The 20,950-nt window shown below is 35.8% G+C and overlaps 1 protein-coding gene across 1 annotated transcript in view; it reads left to right on the top strand.

The window, feature by feature from the left end:
- LOC123552897 (MORC family CW-type zinc finger protein 3-like) overlaps positions 1-20,950 on the top strand; it is a 404,811-nt gene that overhangs the window by 332,136 nt on the left and 51,725 nt on the right. The window lies entirely within an intron of this gene.

Raw genomic sequence — 20,950 nt, 5'->3', positions numbered from 1 at the left:
GACCTAGGGCCATCTTGGCCCTCTTGTTTGAAGAGTATTCAGTTCCTACCAAGAGTTTACTAACAAATTTTTCAGGAAGGCGTAGGTTCAAGTCCCACTAGGAGCAAACTTTGTTCATTATATAACTTTTTTTTAGCTCACCTGTCACAAAGTGACAAGGTGAGCTTTTGTAATCGCGCGGTGTCTGTCGTCCGTCGTCCGTGCTTCCGTAAACTTTTGCTTGTGACCACTCTAGAGGTCACATTTTTCATGGGATCTTTATGAAAGTTGGTCAGAATGTTCATCTTGATGATATCTAGGTCAAGTTCGAAACTGGGTCACGTGCCATCAAAAACTAGGTCAGTAGTTCTAAAAAAAGAAAAACCTTGTGACCTCTCTAGAGGCCATACATTTCATAAGACCTTCATGAAAATTGGTCAGAACCTTCACCTTGATGATATCTAGGTCAAGTTTGAAACTGGGTCACGTGCCATCAAAAACTAGGTCAGTAGGTCAAATAATAGAAAAACCTTGTGACCTCTCTAGAGGCCATATTTTTCATGGGATCTGTATGAAAGTTGGTCTGAATGTTTATCTTGATGATATCTAGATCAAGTTCGAAAGTGGGTCACGTGCCTTCAAAAACTAGGTCAGTAGGTCAAATAATAGAAAAACCTTGTGACCTCTCTAAAGGCCATATTTTTCATGGGATCTTTATGAAAGTTGGTCTGAATGTTCATCTGATGATATCTAGGTCAAGTTCGAAACAGGGTCATGTGCGGTTAAAAACTAGGTCAGTAGGTCAAAAAATAGAAAAACCTTGTGACCTCTCTAGAGGTCATACTTTTGAATGGATCTCCATAAAAATTGGTCAGAATGTTCACCTTGATGATATCTAGGTCAAATTTGAAACTGGGTCACGTGCCTTAAAAAACTAGGTCAGTAGGTCAAATAATAAAAAAACCTTGTGACCTCTCTAGAGGCCATACTTTTCATGGGATCTGTATGAAAGTTGGTCTGAATGTTCATCTTGATGATATCTAGTTCAAGTTTGAAACTGGGTCAACTGCGATCAAAATCTAGGTCAGTAGGTCTAAAATTATTAAAATCTTTTGACCTCTCTAGAGGCCATATTTTTCAATGGATCTTCATGAAAATTGATCTGAATGTTCACCTTGATGATATCTAGGTCAGTTTCGAAACTGGGTCACGTGCGGTCAAAAACTAGGCCAGTAGGTATAAAAATAGAAAAACCTTGTGACCTCTCTAGGGGCCATATTTTTCATGAGATCTTCATGAAAATTAGTGAGAATGTTCACCTTGATGATATCTAGATAAAGTTCAAAACAGGGTCACGTACCTTCGAAAACTAGGTCAATAGGTCAAATAATAGAAAAACCTTGTGACCTCTCTAGAGACCATATTTTTCAACGGATCTTCATGAAAATTGGTCAGAATTTTTATCTTGATAATATCTAGGTCAAGTTCAAAAACTAGGTCACTATGTCAAATAATAGAAAAAACGACATCATACTCAAAACTGGGTCATGTGGGCGAGAGGTGAGCGATTCAGGACCATCATGGTCCTCTTGTTTCAAGTAAGATAAACTGTTGTTTTTTTCAAGGCTTATTATCATTGATCTGTCGTACAAAAGTGGAAATGTTTTATTTGATTAGCCATTTCTTGCTGTTTAAAATGAATTTAACCTGAAGGGTGAATGTTTAGACATCTTTGAAAATACTTAGTTACATTTGTAAAAGTTCTTGATATTGCATTTATTCTTTAGTTTAAAAAGTTTGGAAGAAATGTATGTAGGTAGGTTTTACTTCTGCCCTATGATTCTTTATGAATGCAGAGAACAAGGCCATAATTTTTAAGAGTTGAAGCTTAATTTCTGTCCGATTAAATCCTTTTACACGAGGCTCCCCAGAAAAGTTGTTATTGACAATCTTATTTTGTGTTTTATAATTGTTACGCAATACGTTGAGGTTTCATTTAGAAAAAATATTTGGTGAAATGGATTCTCTGCGATCATTTTGCGCAATGGCTATCACTTTGAAATTTGTTTCTGTTTCAGCTGGAGGAAAAAAAAGGACATAATTCATACAAAATTAACAAATAAAACAACAAGAGGGCCATGAAGGCCCTGTATTGCTCACCTGACCTATTGACCTAAAGACCATCAAGATTAACATTCTGACCAACTTTCATTAAGATATGGTATAAATGTGGCCTCTATAGTGTTAACAAGCTTCCCTTTGATTTGACCTAGTGACCTAGTTTTTGACCCCACCTGACCCAGATTTGAATTCGACCTATAGATCATCAAGATTAACATTCTGATGTAGTATCATTAAGATATGGTCATAAATGTGGCCTCTACATTGTAAACTAGCTTTTCCTTTGATTTGACCTGGTGACCTAGTTTTTGATCCTACATGACCCAGATTCAAACTGGACCTTGAGAATATCAAGATTACCATTTTGACCAGGTTTCATAAAGATACAGTCATAAATGTGGCCTCTACAGTGTTAACAAGCTTTACCTTTGATTTGACTCAGTGACATAGTTTTTGACCTGACATGACCCAGGTTCAAACTTGACCTAAAGGTTATCAAGATTAACATTCTGACAAAGTTTCATAAAGATACAGTCATAAATGTGGCCTCTAGAATGTTAGCAAGCTTTTCCTTTGATTTGACCTAATGACCTAGTTTTTGACCCCACCTGACCCGGATTCAAACTTGACCTATACAGCATCAAGACTAACATTCTGACCAAGTTTCATTAAGATATGGTCATAAATGTGGCCTCTACAGTGTAAACTAGCTTTTCCTTTTATCTGACCTGGTGACCTAATTTTTAGCTCACCTGTCACAAAGTGACAAGGTGAGCTTTTGTGATTGCGCGGCGTCCGGCGGTCCGTAAACTTTTGCTTGTGACCACTCTAGAGGTCACATTTTTCATGGGATCTTTATGAAAGTTGGTCAGAATGTTCACCTTGATGGTATCTAGGTTAAGTTCGAAACTGGGTCACGTGCGGGCCAAAACTAGGTCAGTAGGTCTAAAAATAGAGAAACCTTGTGACATCTCTAGAGGCCATATTTTTCAATGGATCTTCATGAAAATTGGTCAGAATGTTCACCTTGATGATATCTAGTTCAAGTTTGAAACTGGGTCATGTGTGATCAAAAACTAGGTCAGTAGGTCTAAAAATAGAAAAACCTTCTGACCTCTCTAGAGGCCATATTTTTCATGGGATCTGCATGAAAGCTGGTCTGAATGTTCATCTTGATGATATCTAGGTCAAGTTCGAAACTGGGTCAACTGCGATCAAAAACTAGGTCAGTAGGTCTAAAAATAGAAAAACCTTGTGACCTCCTTAGAGGCCATATTTTTCAATGGATCTTCATGAAAATTGGTCAGAATATTTATCTTGGTATCATCTAGATCAAGTTCGAAACTGGGTCACGTGCGGTCAAAAACTAGGTCAGTAGGTCTAAAAATAGAAAAACCTTGTGACCTCTCTAGAATCCATACTTTTCAATGGACCTTCATGAAAATTGGTCAGAATGTTCACTTTGATGATATCTAGGTCAGGATCGAAACTGGGTCACATGCCTCGAAAACTAGGTCAGTAGATCAAATAATAAAAAAACCTTGTGATCTCTCTAGAGGCCATATTTTTCATGGGATCTGTATGAAAGTTGGTCTGAATGTTCATCTCGATGATATCTAGGTTAACTTCGAAACTGGGTCAACTGCGGCCAAAACCTAGGTCAGTAGGTCTAAAAATAGAAAAACCTTGTGACCTCTCTAGAGGCCATACTTTTGAATGGATCTTCATGAAAATTGGTCAGAATTTTCACCTTGATGATATCTAGGTAAAATTTGAAACTGGGTCACATGCGGTCAAAAACTACCGTATTTTGGTGTGTATAGGTCGCACTTTTTCTACCCATTTTGCTGCCTGAAAAAGTTCCTGCGACCTATACGACAGAACATTGCCAGCAGAGTTTTTTTTCGAGCCAATTTTCTGACCGTAGCTCTCACAAAATTACGTGCATCTGTCACGAACGAACAAAATGGATTAAAATTATCAATATCGGCGGCCTTTCAACCAATAGCGGTTACTTTCAATAAAATATATCGTAAATAACCCATACAGACTATTAAAATTACGAATTACTTTAATTCAAAGATGTTTTTGCAATTTCAATTACGTTTGTTTCTACTTTCGTTTTACTGGACGCCATTGACATGTACTCCGGGTTGGATAAAATCCGGACAGATCCGTCATCCATTCCAAACATTGTTTATACTAATTCTTAGCGTATTAAAAAACTTAAAAGATAATTTTTTACTTTTGATTTTTAAATAAAAGAAAAAAAAATCCAAAAAGAGATATTTTGTTAATCTCAGAATCAAAAGAACGCGGTTAATTACATGACGCGGAAAGGTGTTATAATTGCTGTGCAAACAATTCACATTTAAACTTGCATAATTACAGAATGTAAACGCAAACCGTCTGCTGCCAATTAGTGTCAAAAAGCCGCTTTTCTTTGATGTAGTCTGTTACCGATACTACTGTTGGTACGAAACGGTTGGGATCGAAATTAACACAGTCAGATTTCCACGAATCAGGTTCTGATAATAATTCAGTCCGCGGCATCAATATGGCTGCCGCCATAACTTTTTTGCCGGTAAATATTAAATATTGCTGGGTAAAAAATCCGAAACATAACTGCGACTAATACGCTAGAACATAAATTTTCCGACCATTTCCAGAGCAAAAATTAGATGCGGACTATACATTACCGCGACCTATACACCCCAAAATACGGTAGGTCAGTAGATATTAAAATAGAAAAACCTTGTGAGTTCTCTAGAGGCCATATTTTTCATGAGATCTTCATGAAAATTGGTGAGAATGTTCACCTTTATGATATCTAGGTTAAATTTAAAACTGGGTCATGTACCTTCAAAAACTAGGTCATTAGGTCAAATAATAGAAAAACCTTGTGACCTCTCTAGAGGCCATACTTATAAATGTATCTTCATGAAAATTGGTCAGAATGTTCAACTTGATGATATCTAGGTCAATTTCGAAACTGGGTCACGTGCCTTCAAAAACTAGGTCAGTTGGTCAAATAATAAAAAAACCTTGTGACCTCTCTAGAGGCCATATTTTTCATGGGTTCTGTATGAAAGTTGGTCTGAATTTTTATCTTGATGATATCTAGGATAAGTTCAAAACTGGGTCACATGCGGTCAAAAACTAGGTCAGTAGATATTAAAATAGAAAAACCTTGTGACCTCTCTAGAGGCCATATTTTTCATGAGATCTTCATGAAAATTGGTGAGAATGTTCACCTTTATGATATCTAGGTCAAATTCAAAACTGGGTCATGTGCCTTCAAAAACTAGGTCATTAGGTCAAATAATAGAAAAACCTTGTGACCTCTCTAGAGGCCATACTTATGAATGTATCTTCATGAAAATTGGTCAGAATGTTCAACTTGATGATATCTAGGTTAATTTCGAAACTGGGTCACGTGCCTTCAAAAACTAGGTCAGTTGGTCAAATAATAAAAAAACCTTGTGACCTCTCAAGAGGCCATATTTTTCATGGGTTCTGTATGAAAGTTGGTCTGAATTTTTATCTTGATGATATCTAGGTCAAGTTCAAAACTGGGTCACATGCGGTCAAAAACTAGGTCAGTAAATATTAAAATAGAAAAGCCTTGTGACCTCTCTAGAGGCCATATTTTTCATGAGATCTTCATGAAAATTGGTGAGAATGTTCACCTTTATGATATCTAGGTCAAATTTAAAACTGGGTCATGTGCCTTCAAAAACTAGGTCATTAGGTCAAATGATAGAAAAACCTTGTGACCTCTCTAGAGGCCATACTTATGAATGGATCTTCATGAAAATTGGTCAGAATGTTGATGATATCTAGGTCAATTTCGAAACTGGGTCACGTGCCTTCAAAAACTAGGTCAGTTGGTCAAATAATAAAAAAAACTTGTGACCTCTCTAGAGGCCATATTTTTCATGGGTTCAATATGAAAGTTGGTCTGAATTTTTATCTTGATGATATCTAGGTCAAGTTCAAAACTGGGTCACATGAGCTCAAAAACTAGGTCACTATGTCAAATAATAGAAATAACGATGTCATACTCAGTTCAAAACTGGGTCATGTGGGGACAGGTGAGCGATTCAGGACCATCATGGTCCTCTTGTTTATCTCAATTGACCCAGATTCAAACTGGACCTTGAGATCACCAAGATAAACATTCTGACTAAGTTTCAAGAAGATACAGTTATAAATGTGGCCTCTACAGTGTTAACAAGCTTTTCTTTTGATTTGACCTGTTGACCTAGTTTTTGACCCCAGATGACCCACTATCAAACTTATCCAAGACTTTATTGAGGGTAACATTCTGACCAAATTTCATTAAGATTGGGCCCAAATTGTGACCTCTAGAGTGTTAACAAGCTTTTTCTTTGATTTGACCTGGTGACCTAGTTTTTGACCCCAGATGACCCAATATCGAACTCGTCCAAGATTTTATTGAGGGCTACATTCTAACCAAGTTTCATTAAGATTGGACCAAAAATGTATCCTCTAGAGTGTTAACAAGCTTTTCCTTTGATTTGACCTGTTGACCTTGTTTTTAACCCCAGATACCCAATATCGAACTCATCCAAAATTTTATTGAAGGTAACATTCTGACCAAGTTTCATTAAGATTGGGCCAAAACTGTGACCTCTAGAGTGTTAACAAGCTTTTCCTTTGATTTGACTTGGTGACCTAGTTTTTGACCCAAGATGACCCAATATCGAACTCGTCTAAGATTTAATTGAGGGTAACATTCTGACCAAGTTTCATTAAGATTGGCTCAAATTTGTTACCTCTAGAGTGTTAACAGTGAAATTGTTGACGCCGCCGGCGACGGACACAGGGCGATCACAAAAGCTCACCTTTGAGCACTTCGTGCTCAGGTGAGCTAAAAACAAACAAACAACAACGACACGGTAAAAGTCATTTAAAGATGAATCACAGTGCGAAAATAACTTCAGGACTGAATCAAGTTAATGCAATTGTTAAACATTACCAATACGGGTTCACTATCTTAATATGAGCCGCGCCATGAGAAAACCAACATAGTGGCTTTGCGACCAGCATGGATCCAGACCAGCCTGCGCATCCGCGCAGTCTGGTCAGGATCCATGCTGTTCGCTTTCAAAGCCTACTGCAATTACAGAAACTGTTAGCAAACAGCATGGATCCTGACCAGACTGCGCGAATGCCCAGGCTGGTCTGGATCCATGCTGGTCGCAAAGCCACTATGTTGGTTTTCTCATGGCACAGCTCATATAACCTGAAAACAGTTGAAAACGTGTGTTTAAACAAAACTCTGTTACATCTATGCCAAAGGACTTTTTGCAATAAGTCAGAATGTTTAAAACGAATTTAGTATAAAAATAGCCTAAAAAGGTATAATGTGGTCATTTGTTTCTTCTCGTGTTACTGTGGCAATTTCACGCAGCGATTACGTCCCGTAATACCCATAGCAAATGATCTGAAAGAATAGATTCTTAAAACTTAAACCCTAAATATAAGACTTGACATAACTCATATCACTAAGTTCATTTTAATTGATATTTCCATACATGGCATATCTCCCGCCGGGAGACTTTTTCTCCCGTATTTTCAGTATATCTCCCGGTCTCCCGCCGGGACATGAAAACCTCCCGTAAAAAAAATAAATTCTGAAAAAAAGTCCTCTGTCGAAAAATCGTGTCTCTGACCCAATGTAGACCTTTAGAAAATACTTGAAATTCAATATCAAGTAGCCCGGAAATACTCTTCAAACATAATTTTGATAGTTGTCTATAATCCCTTGCTTGTTTATCGAGAGATTATGTAACACGCCTGAGGCATTAATTATCTTATCACCTGCTGTCACCATCTGCAAACAATTAACCATTTAATCTTACCCGTAGGCAATTGTAAACATGTGCATGCGAAATTTTAGACTGATTCAGTAACATCAAGGTCACTGACCTGTAATTTTCAAAACAATATGTAAACCAGTCTTAAAATTACGTCATTTTACCGCCACCTGCCAAAGTGTACTTTCTTTTTCGCTGACCTCAGTATATTTATCGAGCCATTAGAGGATGAGACAGGTTAGTGTTAACACCGAGTTTATGCTTCTCAATTTAAATACTTGTAAAAACATGCAAAAAATCAACCACGATTTAACAAAAATTGGCGAGTAAATGTCAGGTTATTATTATTATTATTATTATTATTATTATTATATACCACATTTATATAGCACTCTTTTCATATAAAAATACGTTCAAAAGTGCTTTACATAAAAACATTTATATAATGTTCAATAAAAAATGGGAATTGAACTATTATAGAAGAAATTAAAATTATATTACGGTAATAAGATACCAAGCATTTTAAATTGGAAGGTAGGCAGATCAAAACATGAAACAAAAATACAATATCATAAAACATTAACTGACCTATCAAAGACACAGGTCAGAGCAGAATAGAACAGAAGATATCTTACATTTTGAACAGACAGAATTAAACGGTATGATGTCTGCGAAATGCATCACAGCATGCAAACCGTCCCGGATGATTGGGTCAATCCCTACCTAAACGGTCCGGAGAACATCCATGATACATCCCACAGAAAAAAAACACCGCCAACATTATTCTGTCACACTGGAGTTCTTAATTAAAGTAATTAATTGGCCGGCAAAGTACCTACATTATAAATCAGGTAATCAGTGAGATGTTAGTTGCCAAAGAATTGCATGAAATAATGCGTCTTTAGCGCTTTTTTGAAACTTTGCACGGTCTTGCACTCTCTTATGCCAGATGGGAGGGCATTCCATAACCTCGCAGCAGCTGTCTGAAAGCTCCTGTCACCAAATCGTATTGTTCGACATTTGGGCACCACTAGTTTTAATGCATTATTCTGCGACCTCAGATTTCTGGATGGTGTATATATTTCTAGCATGTTCGCTACATAAGCTGGTGATTGATCTTTGAGTGCCTTATATGTATGTGTTATAATTTTGTATTCTACCCTACATTGCACAGGAAGCCAATGGAGTTCACGCAGAACAGGCGTTATATGGTCGTATCTGGATGTTCTGGTTACGATTCTAGCTGCCGTGTTTTGGACATATTGCAGTTTGTTCATTGACCGTTTTGGAATTCCATATAGAAGAGAGTTGCAATAATCCAAACGTGATGTAACAAGAGAGTTGATTAGAGATTTGGTTGCGTTTGCGGTTATATATTGTCTGATGTGACTAATTTGCCGCAGCTGTGCATAGGAATTCCTACACACACTATTCACATGTTGCTCCATCCTCATGTTCGAATCCAGGAAAGCACCGAGGTTCCTGACACTGCCTGATTGTTTGATTTCAGAGCCGTCCACTTTCACAGATATGTTTGAAACAGATTGTGTCTTGTGTTCAGATGAAAATATGATTAATTCTGTTTTTTCAGCATTGAGTTTCAACATGTTAGTATTCATCCAACTTACTATATCCTTTAAACAACTTTCAACGCGATGAATGGTCTCTTCAATAGACATTTTATTTATTGGTTTGAAGGATTGATATAACTGCGAATCGTCCGCATAGAAATGATTGTTCAGTCCGTGCTTTTATTAATAAAACCCGGCCCGGCCCAAACCACGGAAATACCCGATTCCGATTATATTGAAACCACTGGAAACTTACAGACGGAAGGCTAATGTAATTAAGAATGATATCGTGTCGATATCAACATACATATTCAGAATTTAGAGAAAACACTGAACTTTATTATGCCTGTGAGGAATTTCTTTGATGAATGGGATAAGACTGCATATTCTTTCTGGTTGCAAAACCGTCTTAATATAATTTGTAAACGTATACACAGGAAGTCGTTATAGATAGCGTTGTTTTCTGTTGCAAGGACGAGCCTTCTAATTAGTTCCCGAAATTTTGTATCGTTATCATAATATTCTATTTTATAACCACGTTTTGTCCAAAAAGTTGTTATATTTTAGAAGAAAGGAATTCCTCGCGGGCCTCATAAAGTTCAATGTTTTCTTAGTTGTTTTTTTTTCTGTAGTTTAACTTCTACAATGCCGGCAAGAAATGATGGACACCGAAATAAGGCTTGGTCTATTAATCCATAATTTGCTTACTGTATAAACACACACACGTACGCATGCATGCACACAAAAGAGTTTTTGTTTCACATGTGCATGCCCAAGGTCTAAGTAATTCTTTGTGTCCGGTAACATGCCTAAAAAATACGTAGTAAATAGACAGGGTTTTTTTATACTTTTTTATTCAATGAGACTTTCCAGAAATTATTTTTGTGTCAAAAAAATGAATACAAATAATTTCTAATATCACTGACAATTTTTAAAGCATAGAATGAGCAGTTTTTAAAACTTTTTATTAAAACGTTTAAAAAAAATCTCAAAGACCATAAAAACATTTAGGGTCTTGTAAAAAAATTAGGATAGGTCGGGATACCGATTACGCACGAAGAATGCAGCGTTGAATATTGAAAAGTTTTACACGCTGTACCCCATATTTTTAATTCCTGTATAAGTATATAGAAACAAATACTGAGATAGGTTTGTTCACACAGTATTCTGAGTATCTCTGGAACAAAACCGAATTGAACTTAGTCGACTGAATTGACGTACGATGAAAGCCACTCATTGAATATATTGTGGTACATTGCAGTAGTTTGTGGCATAGTCTTTGCACTTTTGATAATCGATTTCATATTCGGCAGGTTGCTATGATGTTTTAACATCTTTTTTATTTTTATTTTTTTCAAGTTTGCAAGTAATCTCTGAATAAACTGACTAACTTAAGTTATATTTAAATTAGTTCAAAACTATATAGAGTAGAATCGAGATACAAATCTTATCTTTTTTCATTTTTACATAGATGTCTCGTAATCTGGAGGTTGTGGGGTCGAATCCTGTCAGAGTATTTTGACCGCGACTCCAACAGTCCCTTATTCATCGAGTGTATTTCACATTAGTTGGTGAACCAAAACTTGACGCAAAAAAGAAGTCTTTTAAATGGAAACAAATTTACCATTTAACTGCACTCAATATATAGAACGAATCACACTGCTTCGTGAAAAAAGACCGAGTAAAAACTTGTTAAGGTTCGTTCGGATATTTACCAATGCTCTGCACTTTCAGATTATGCATTTGGATACTTCAAGATTAAACTTCAATGGTTAGACATATCTTGCAAAACTTTGTAATTTATTTACATTGATTTGATATATTATTGTATACAGCATGCCCTTTCAGCCAGTTTGCTAGTGCTCGGCACTTTGGATACATAACAACAGAAGAATCGTTTGAGCCCACTAATCATAATTTACAAATAAGTCTGGAAAAGGCAAAATAAAACTTTGAATGGATGTTGTTTCTTCAAATCTCACAAATTTCTTCATTAAGACTTTTTTGTAAATTTATCAATACCACAGTGTACTGCAGACGATTTACTCTAACATTGCTTACTTTACTATAGTCACGTGGCCAAACCGGAAGTGAACTGTACTTGGATCTATATTGAGCAGCTTTAATGCTGTCGCATTCTGAGTCCCTACGTTTTGTTGGTTTTTCATCGGTAGAACCAAACCTATTGTAATTAAGCAAATTAAACTGTTGCTCTTTTTAGCTCACCTGAGCACGAAGTGCTCAAAGGTGAGCTTTAGTGATCGCCCTGTGTCCGTCGTCCGTCGTCGTCCGTCCGTCCGTCGTCAACAATTTGACTGTTAACACTCTAGAGGTCACATTTTTGGCCCAATCTTAATGAAACTTGGTCAGAATGTTACCCTCAATAAAATCTTGGACGAGTTCGATATTGGGTCATCTGGGATGAAAAACTAGGTCATCAGGTCAAATCAAAGGAAAAGCTTGTTAACACTCTAGAGGTCACATTTTTGGCCCAATCTTAATGAAACTTGGTCAGAATGTTACCCTCAATAAAATCTTGGACAAGTTCGATATTGGGTCATCTGGGATCAAAAACTAGATCATCAGGTCAAATCAAAGGAAAAGCTTGTTTACACTCTAGAGGTCACATTTTTGGCCCAATCTTAATGAAACTTGGTCAGAATGTTACCCTCAATAAAATCTTGGACATGTTCGATATTGGGTCATCTGGGTTCAAAAACTAGGTCATCAGGTCAAATCAAAGGAAAAGCTTGTTAACACTCTAGAGGTCACATTTTTGGCCCAATCTTAATGAAACTTGGTCAGAATGTTACCCTCAATAAAACCTTGGACTAGTTTGATATTGGGTCATCTGGGGTCAAAAACAAAGTCACCAGGTCAAATCAAAGGAAAAGCTTGTTAACACTCTAGAGGTCACAATTTTGGTCCAATCTTTATGAAACTTGACCAGAATGTTAATCTTGATGATCTTAAGGTCCAGTTTGAAACTGGGTCATGTAGGATCAAAAACTAGGTCACCAGGTCAAATCAAAGGAAAAGCTAGTTTACACTGTAGAGGCCACATTTATGACCATATCATAATGAAACTTGGTCAGAATGTTAATCTTGATGATCTTAAGGTCAGGTGTAAATCTGGGTCAGGTGGGGTTAAAAACTAGGTCACTAGGTCAGATCAAAGGAAAAGCTTGTTAACACTGTAGAGGCCATATTTATGACTGTATCTTCATGAAACTTAGTCAGAATGTTAAACTTAATGATCTTTAGGGCAAGTTTGAATCTGGGTCATGTCGGGTCAAAAACTAGGTCACCAGGTCAAATCAAAGGAAAAGCTAGTTAACACTTTAGAGGCCACATTTATGACCATATCTTAATGAAACTTTGTCAGAATGTTAATCTTGATGATCTTTAGGTCAAGTTTAAATCTGGGTCAGTTGGGGTCAAAAACTAGGTCACTAGGTCATATCAAAGGAAAACCTTGTTAACACTCTAGAGGCCACATTTATGACTGTATATTCATGAAACTTAGTCAGAATGTTAAACTTGATGATCTTTAGGTCAAATTTGAATCTGGGTCATGTCGGGTTAAAAACTAGGTCACGGGGTCAAATCAAAGGAATGGCTAGTTAACACTTTAGAGGCCACATTTATGACCATATCTTAATGAAACTTGGTCAGAATGTTAATCTTAATGATCTTTAGGTCTGTAGGTCAGGTGAGCGATACAGGGCCTTCATGGCCCTCTTGTTTATATACAGAGTAATTGTATGATATGATAGTATGCAGTTTTTTACGGAGGATGTGAGTGTAATTCTCCAGCTAAAATGGTTTGTTAAACTGTCCATGTGTGGCCAAATCCATAAAGCATCTCAGAAAAGTTTTAACCTTACATATTGTTTTCAATTTTACGGTAAAGAAGGTGTAATGAGTGGGATTTTCCAAAAACAAGTTGCATCCTTCATAACTTGTTTAAATAATACTAAAAGTTGATCTTACCCGATATTACATTGTATTGAAAAGGTAAAATTCATACTTCTTACACAAATGGCGTTGAGAAATCACATTTTAGCTCAACCCTAAATATATATAGTTGTGACGTTTCTGTTTTTACGGAGATTAATTTAGTTTTGGGGCCATCCGTTATATTCAAAAAGTAATTATGTTTCATTTGATATAACAGGCCCATTGAAACCTATATATTTTCAAACGGAATGACTAAGTAGTGTGTTCTTTTTTTTCACAAATACAATTATGATAAAAATTTATTGAATTATGATATGAGCGAAAAATACACAGGGGTCTCCTCCATTTTCGCTGTATTGTCTCAATTTTCTCCTACCCTATTTTCATGCGCAGCTATTGCACACTCAATTTTTACATACAAATGCTTGTATCTAAGGGAAAAATAAGTTAATCACCAAAAAAAGTTAACAACAGCATAAATTTCATTTTAAGTATATTCTTATTTTGTTAGCCATTTTCGATTTCTTTCCGATCTTTATTGTTACACATGTATACCTGAATACATATTACACACAAAAGCGGCGTAATGAAAAACATAATATAGTACTTCTTATTAAACATTTTACTGATCGTTCTCCATTCAGTATGTATCTTTTATTTTCTGAAAATGTTCCTGAAATGTTTTTGAATGAAATAAAATTATCAAATGACTACCATAATGATTTATTTAACATTAAAAAGTTATTACTTACCAAATAATGAAGACAGAATTAAGGAGGCTTTACTAGTAAGCACTTAGAAATTGTTGCAACTTTGCTGTATAAAAATACTTTTTGATAGGTATAGTCTTGAGGTTACATATCGCTGTATTTATAGGCATACTTCAACAAAATCAGCAGCAGTAACATTCGAAAAATGGCGATAACTACGAAACATATAATGAGAGCACTCATTTTCTTAGTAGTTAGTTACTTAGTAGTTAGTTAATTTCCAATCTGATGGTGATAGTTTCAATTTAATATTTGATGAAAAATTGTTTTCAAAATTTTGCATGTAGAACAAATCCGATTATTCAAAAGCAGAAAAGAGAAATAGGCCTGGTTCACACATGTATGAACACAAGATAAAGTAATTTAATCCTAAGTATAAATAAGCGCATCGTCTTTTAATCAGTACGAAAGTATCGATCTCTCATAAGGAGACATGAAAATGTAATATCACATGCGCAGAAAAACAAAATAGTGTTGTTGCGCATGTGATATGAAATTATTGTTTTTATCATTAAATCTATATTTATAGTCCTTTCCATTGTTCTAGATGTAGTCACATGTTCAACGATAAAAACTTGTATTTTCTAGTAGGCGGAGCCAAAAACACGTATTGACTTCCAGCTGTGACGTCAACACGTTATTACGTTAAAACAATGCGACGTCATATACAATTAACCACGAAAGATGACCTAAGGCTGCAGACATTTGTATCTAATGTTTATACTTATGAGTCGCTGGATTTAATAATAAAACAATTGTCGCCTTTTATGTGTGGTTGATATGTGGATTTATTGACCTGATAAAGCGATATCAAGTCGATAATTTCGCCCGAGGTTGATATTGCTTTTATCAGGCCGATAAATCCACATATCGACCTCACTAAAAGGCAATAATTGTATATCACATGCGCAGAAATTGAAAATAACGATTTTGCGCACGAGATATAAAAACACGTGGAAATATGATATATTATTCAAGTTAAACTAATGGGAAAATTGCATTGGATATTGTGTGAGGTATACTAATTTAACATCTGAATTGCACACATTTGTAATCCATGCTTTAAAATGTTCATTTTAAAAAACAATAAAGTTAACATTGTGTGAATAGTTGTATAAGCCGAGGCTGAAATAGCTGGTAGTCCGACCAGACATTTTTTTTGTTAATTCTGTGTTAAAAAGATATACTAGTATTATTTCAAAAATATAAAAGAAAGAGAAATCCAATATGATTAAAATCTAAACAAAAAACAAAAAATAAAGTAAATTGTTAAAACACGAAAGTTCATTGCTATCACTACTCTCCCATTTATCCATATTAGATATATACTGTTTTTTATTGTTTTGTTTTAAACAGACTGAGCGGGCATGTTTCGGGGGTCCGGGTTCAAAACTTTGCGAAAAAATTTGGAAACGGCACCGATCTTTCATATTTTATACTCCAGTTCATTCATTTCTACAACTTACCGTAACTCCGGGTGTCATCTCCATACATATCACCCGGTTTTGTTTAAAGCTAAATCATATGATTTATCATTTGAGCAACATTTTATGACATTTTTTTCCAGTTTTCTTGTATTTCAGGAACAAAAGACCTATTACATAGAGTTATACCCCTTCTGGAAATGTTATCTTTGATACCTTTTATGAAATTTTATAATTGCCTCCCTTTAATATGAAAAAATGTAAAAAGTGGACTATTCTTTTAGCTTTTGATATAATTTGTAGTTTCATATTCAAATTTGAATACTTCAACAACCTGAAACAAATGGCAAGTATGAAAACAGCGCATAGCTTTGAAGTTCATCTATTTTTTATCTATCTTGGATGCGCAACCGAGACAGGCAAAGGGAGTATAATAATAATTTCATAAACTTATCTTTCTAGTTAATTTTGGCAAAATGTGTACTTATCAATGCAAATCTTTGACAACCTTAATATAAGAGTGTTTTTATTCATATGTTCCCTAAGGCAAGATATATTTATTAAATTAATACTTATGTTAAAACGTTATCTTGGTTGGGCAACCAAATTTTATAAATACTTCCAGTGCACGGTATAGGCTCCTTCGCCGTAGTACACAACCCATTGTCACATCGTTAGGTGTGAAATAACGACGTACCATTAACTAGCATGTCAAGTTCTGTTGAAAGTATCCTGCAAACTGCTATCTCATGTCTGTACGGTACACAAAATGACACATCGACTGCCGAACGTATTACTTCTTTGATTGAGTGTGATTCAAATATCTTGTTATTTTAGGTCTTTATTTATGTCAAGTGCAATACTTCATCAAACATACGTTTCATCAATATTAAATACTTTACTTGTACTTTTGTAATAATGAAATAAAATACACATAAACTTGCCTTGCCCTTACAGAAGAAAAAGGCCTGCTGCGTACTCTTGCTGTGTACATACAGCGTATATGATGCGTACATGATGTGTACTGAAATCAAGGGCTTTAAATGGTACGCAGGATATACACCACACATACACCGATAGTACGTTTGTAGTACACTTTTGACATGCAAATGAGCTCTGCCGCGTACTACTTGCTGCGTACATGCTGTGGACTACATAGTACACAGGATGTACGCTGAAGCAATTTAGTATGCGGGAAATAGTAGGCAGTATGTACTCGGCACATACACTTTTCACATGCAAATGAGCCTGCAGTGTACTACCCCTGCGGCGTACATGCTGTGTACTCCTGCGGCGTACATGCTGTGTACTCCTGGCCCGAGTCCTGCGGCGTACATGCTGTGTACTCCTGCTGCATACATGCTGTGTACTCTTGTGGCGAAACTGCTGTGATAATGTAAATTCCTTACCCCACCAACTTTCGTATGCAAATGCTGATCATTTGGACAGAAAAAAACAGAAAAACAGGTAAGTGACATGCATCAATAAGTATTTACCCTTACCAAAATAATGTAGATTGATGTTATCAAATAAATTAGTATGCTTTTCTTCATCCACTTTTCAATGAAATAAATCAATTTTTGTAGCATGTAATTTGGTAAACATATGAAGAAAATGGCGTAACTGCATCAAGGGGAAATAACTTTAATGCAACTAAATATAAGTGTTATGATTTATTATAGACAATGTATGCATAGTATGTATTTATTTTGATTAAAATCCATCCGAGAACAATCTAGGACTGGAATTATATAAGCATTTATACACTTTTACGTCCGTAAAAAGTAGCGCACCAAAAAATTTTGGATTGATTTTTTCCAATGGGGCGAGCGCAATTAGCCAAAAACGTTCTGAAAATATACGAGCGGCAAATCCGATGAACAACTTTTTAATTTGGTGAGGCCTTAATGAGTTAACATAATGAGCATTAAAGCCTTTATAAAACATGATAGAATGGTGTTTTGCTTAAGAGTATTCAAATAACAGTGAGAGCCATTAATTTTTCTCTTTCGGGCGCTGTTGAGGCATTATCTTGGTAATTATTTCATGTATTACAAAATGTAATGCAACGAAGTTCAAATAAGGCTTTTCAATCATCCAAGTTAGAAAGCTCCAGGATTAATTCAAAATGAAAAAGAATATATTTTTACACTGCATGCAAGGTGCAGCTCAGAAATCACTAAGATGTAAGCTTCACAAATGAACATTGCAAATAGTCTGGCAAATTTTCATTGTTCAGAATACCGGTAATCTGAACTATTCTATGCTATTAAGATAAAAGTTACTCGGAAATCAAGTTCTTGCTTCCAAAAAAAAATAAAAAAAGTACAAATCCTTCCTGCATGAAGTGTACTTCAGACTTTTACCTAAAAAAATTCAAAGTATAAACACCAAAAGAAAATGAACAAGTCCCTCCCACATATATGAAGTTTACTTCAGACTTTAACTTACAAAAAAAAAACTAAGTATAAATGCCAAAAGAAATTGTACAAGTCTTTCCCGCGTATATGAAGTGTACTGCACAAATTTCAAAGTATGTGCGGTGTACATGGAGTGTACTATTTTCTTGTACAAGTCCCTCCTGCGTACATGCAGTGTACACCTTAAATTTTCAGAGTCAGTGCTGCGTACTTGAAGTGTACTAGTGACCTCCTGCGTACATGCTGTGTACTCGTCGAAATAGTACGCGGCATGTACGCAGCATGCGGTGTATGTAAAATGTATTCCTCTGGCGTACTACTGTGTTAGCGGCATATACACAGCAAATACGCAGCATGTACGCCACAGAGGCTTGCTTCTGTAAGGGTGATTAAGACGACGGTATAACCATTCGTAATTATATTAGCCTTCCGTCCGTAAGTTTCCGGTGGTTTCCGTACAATCGGAATCGGGTATTTCCGTGGTTTGGGCCAAGCCGGGCCGGGTTTTATTAATAACCTAAATGTCAGACTAAACAGAGTTTCGGACAAACATGAATTCGGATAAGTGAATTTTATGAAATGAATTGCAGTTCATACTGCCCGAAGAATTGACTGCCATTCCTTTGTGATATTGTCATGTTGCAATATTAACGGGAGAAGAATTCCCAGTTTAAATACATGTAGTTTTAATCTAAATATGGACAAATCCAGCAAAAGAATGGCTTTCTTTTTTGTTTTAACAACTTCATTTCTGAAAAGAAATGACTGCCCTTAAAAGACTGTTTTGACATGATATCTCCGCAATCTTTTGAGAATTGTATGCTTAAACATGTCAAAAAGATCACTCTCTCCAGGTGCAGAAGCATCAACACATAAAGCTAAATGAAAGTTCCTGGTTCAATCTTTCATGGAATTCTGAATTTCCTTGGAATAAGTAAAGTGCTATAAGTAATAATCATGCATTCTGTACACAACTGTTGGCTCCACTCATCAATTCAATATAGAAAACTTGATGATTTTTTCATGAAAACGGCTATTTAGCGCGTAAAAATAGAGCAAATAAAAGTCTCCCTTATTTTCACCCAAATCTCCCTTAAAAAAAGCCCTGTTGAGGCAAATCTCCCTTATTGATGGTCTGAAAATATGGCATGTATGTATTTCATATTTCTTATTTTCCATTGTGATGTCAGGTCGTCGAATAATGCATAGTATAACTCATATCGACGATTGTTTCTCGGAATCAGCGTTTGTTTAATTAGCTATACTTATAGACCGGGGTCATATTCTATATCGAAGAGGTCAACAGTGTTGAGTTACGAAAAAGTTCCATTCATATGGACATTTCATTCATAGAGGCGAATTAATTTACCATCATTATGTAATATAATATTTTCTAATATTATCTTTCAAGTATAGAATACCGTTAGAAAAATAAAACATTATTATAACATGTTTGAACAAATAGATCTATTGAAACAGGTTAGTTTAACAATCTTTATACAATGCTGTGGCAAAACTGATAAACGTGGCAGACTATTTGAATTGCGCATGAAATGATATTTTGTGTTGTCAGTCTCAGCACGTGTTGAACTTTGTGGAAACTCGATATATGGTTATAATAGTCTGGCGAATATCGCCAGCCTAAAAACTGCATATATTCTCACATACTAAATGAGTGGAGACATAGCAGTCATATGTTAAACACTGACTGAAATTAATACCTTGTGTTAAAACAACAGATGGGAAGAATCTTATTCCCCACATTTGAACAACACTGTCAGATCTTATACCCATGGATATGATTTTACACTCAGCAGCTGTCAGGCATCTTGGCTGTTTATGGACCCAGTCTGAAACTAAGGGGTCTATATGACAACATACACTGCACTGTGCCTAATAAGGAATTATATTTTTAGATTGTGAATGATGCATAAGTGTAAGGAATAGGAAGTATCTAGCCATCTTTTAGATTGTGAATGATGCATCAGTGTAAGGAATAGGAAGTATCTAGCCATCTGGTAAATGGACACCTAGCCTATGTTCTGCCCGTCTGTTAACTGAAAGCCTTGCCTTTCCTCTTATGGTTTTCTTGGCATTTGTTGATTTATTTATGAATAGGCCTAAATGTAACACAACAGTTCATGTTTGCCATGATCTTTGAAAATTCTGTAAGTCAATATTTGTCTGGCACATCTACTGCACAACAACATTAGAAAAGACAGTAATTACTGCCTCTATATGGGCCATCTCTTGGTTAACCAAATGGGACCGTTTCATCTAGCATCAATACGCCTTACTAGAATGACTTGATACTAATGCAGATGTAACCTGTGACTATTCAACATCTTCAGACATCACCTGACCTCAGTTTGACCTTGACCTTGAACTTGACCTTGTTTTGGACTTAGGTTGCTTTGTGTCGACAAGGATGCCACTGGGGGCATCAAGCGTTTATTGAACGCACTTCTTGTTTCTTCTGCAATCTTCTATGCCATCAAAAATAAAAGGCCTCAGGTAAAAAAAAATGCCATGCCGCTGTGTCTGACATATATTTATTATTGGATTCTATATATTTCTCTGAATCAGTAATAGCTAGAGCCTTGATATTTTGTGGTGATATCAGATTTGTAATTTCTGTCGTAATTATTCAAATTATTGCCCTAGGTTCAAAAATGTGCGTGACATGTATATAATATTGGCTAACATAGATGAAACCTAACTCAGTATTTTTACAGACACACTTAAAGCCTTGTACACAGGTGAGTGATTTAGGGTCAATGATCCTTTTGTATAATGACAGGTATGCAAAATGCCGGTGAGTAACAGTGGTTTTTCCAGTTCTCAAGACAGTACAGTAAATAG

This window comes from Mercenaria mercenaria, chromosome 4, assembly GCF_021730395.1.
Source record: "Mercenaria mercenaria strain notata chromosome 4, MADL_Memer_1, whole genome shotgun sequence".
NCBI classification, from domain to species: Eukaryota; Metazoa; Mollusca; class Bivalvia; order Venerida; family Veneridae; genus Mercenaria; species Mercenaria mercenaria.
This window is presented reverse-complemented; position numbering and strand designations above follow the sequence as displayed.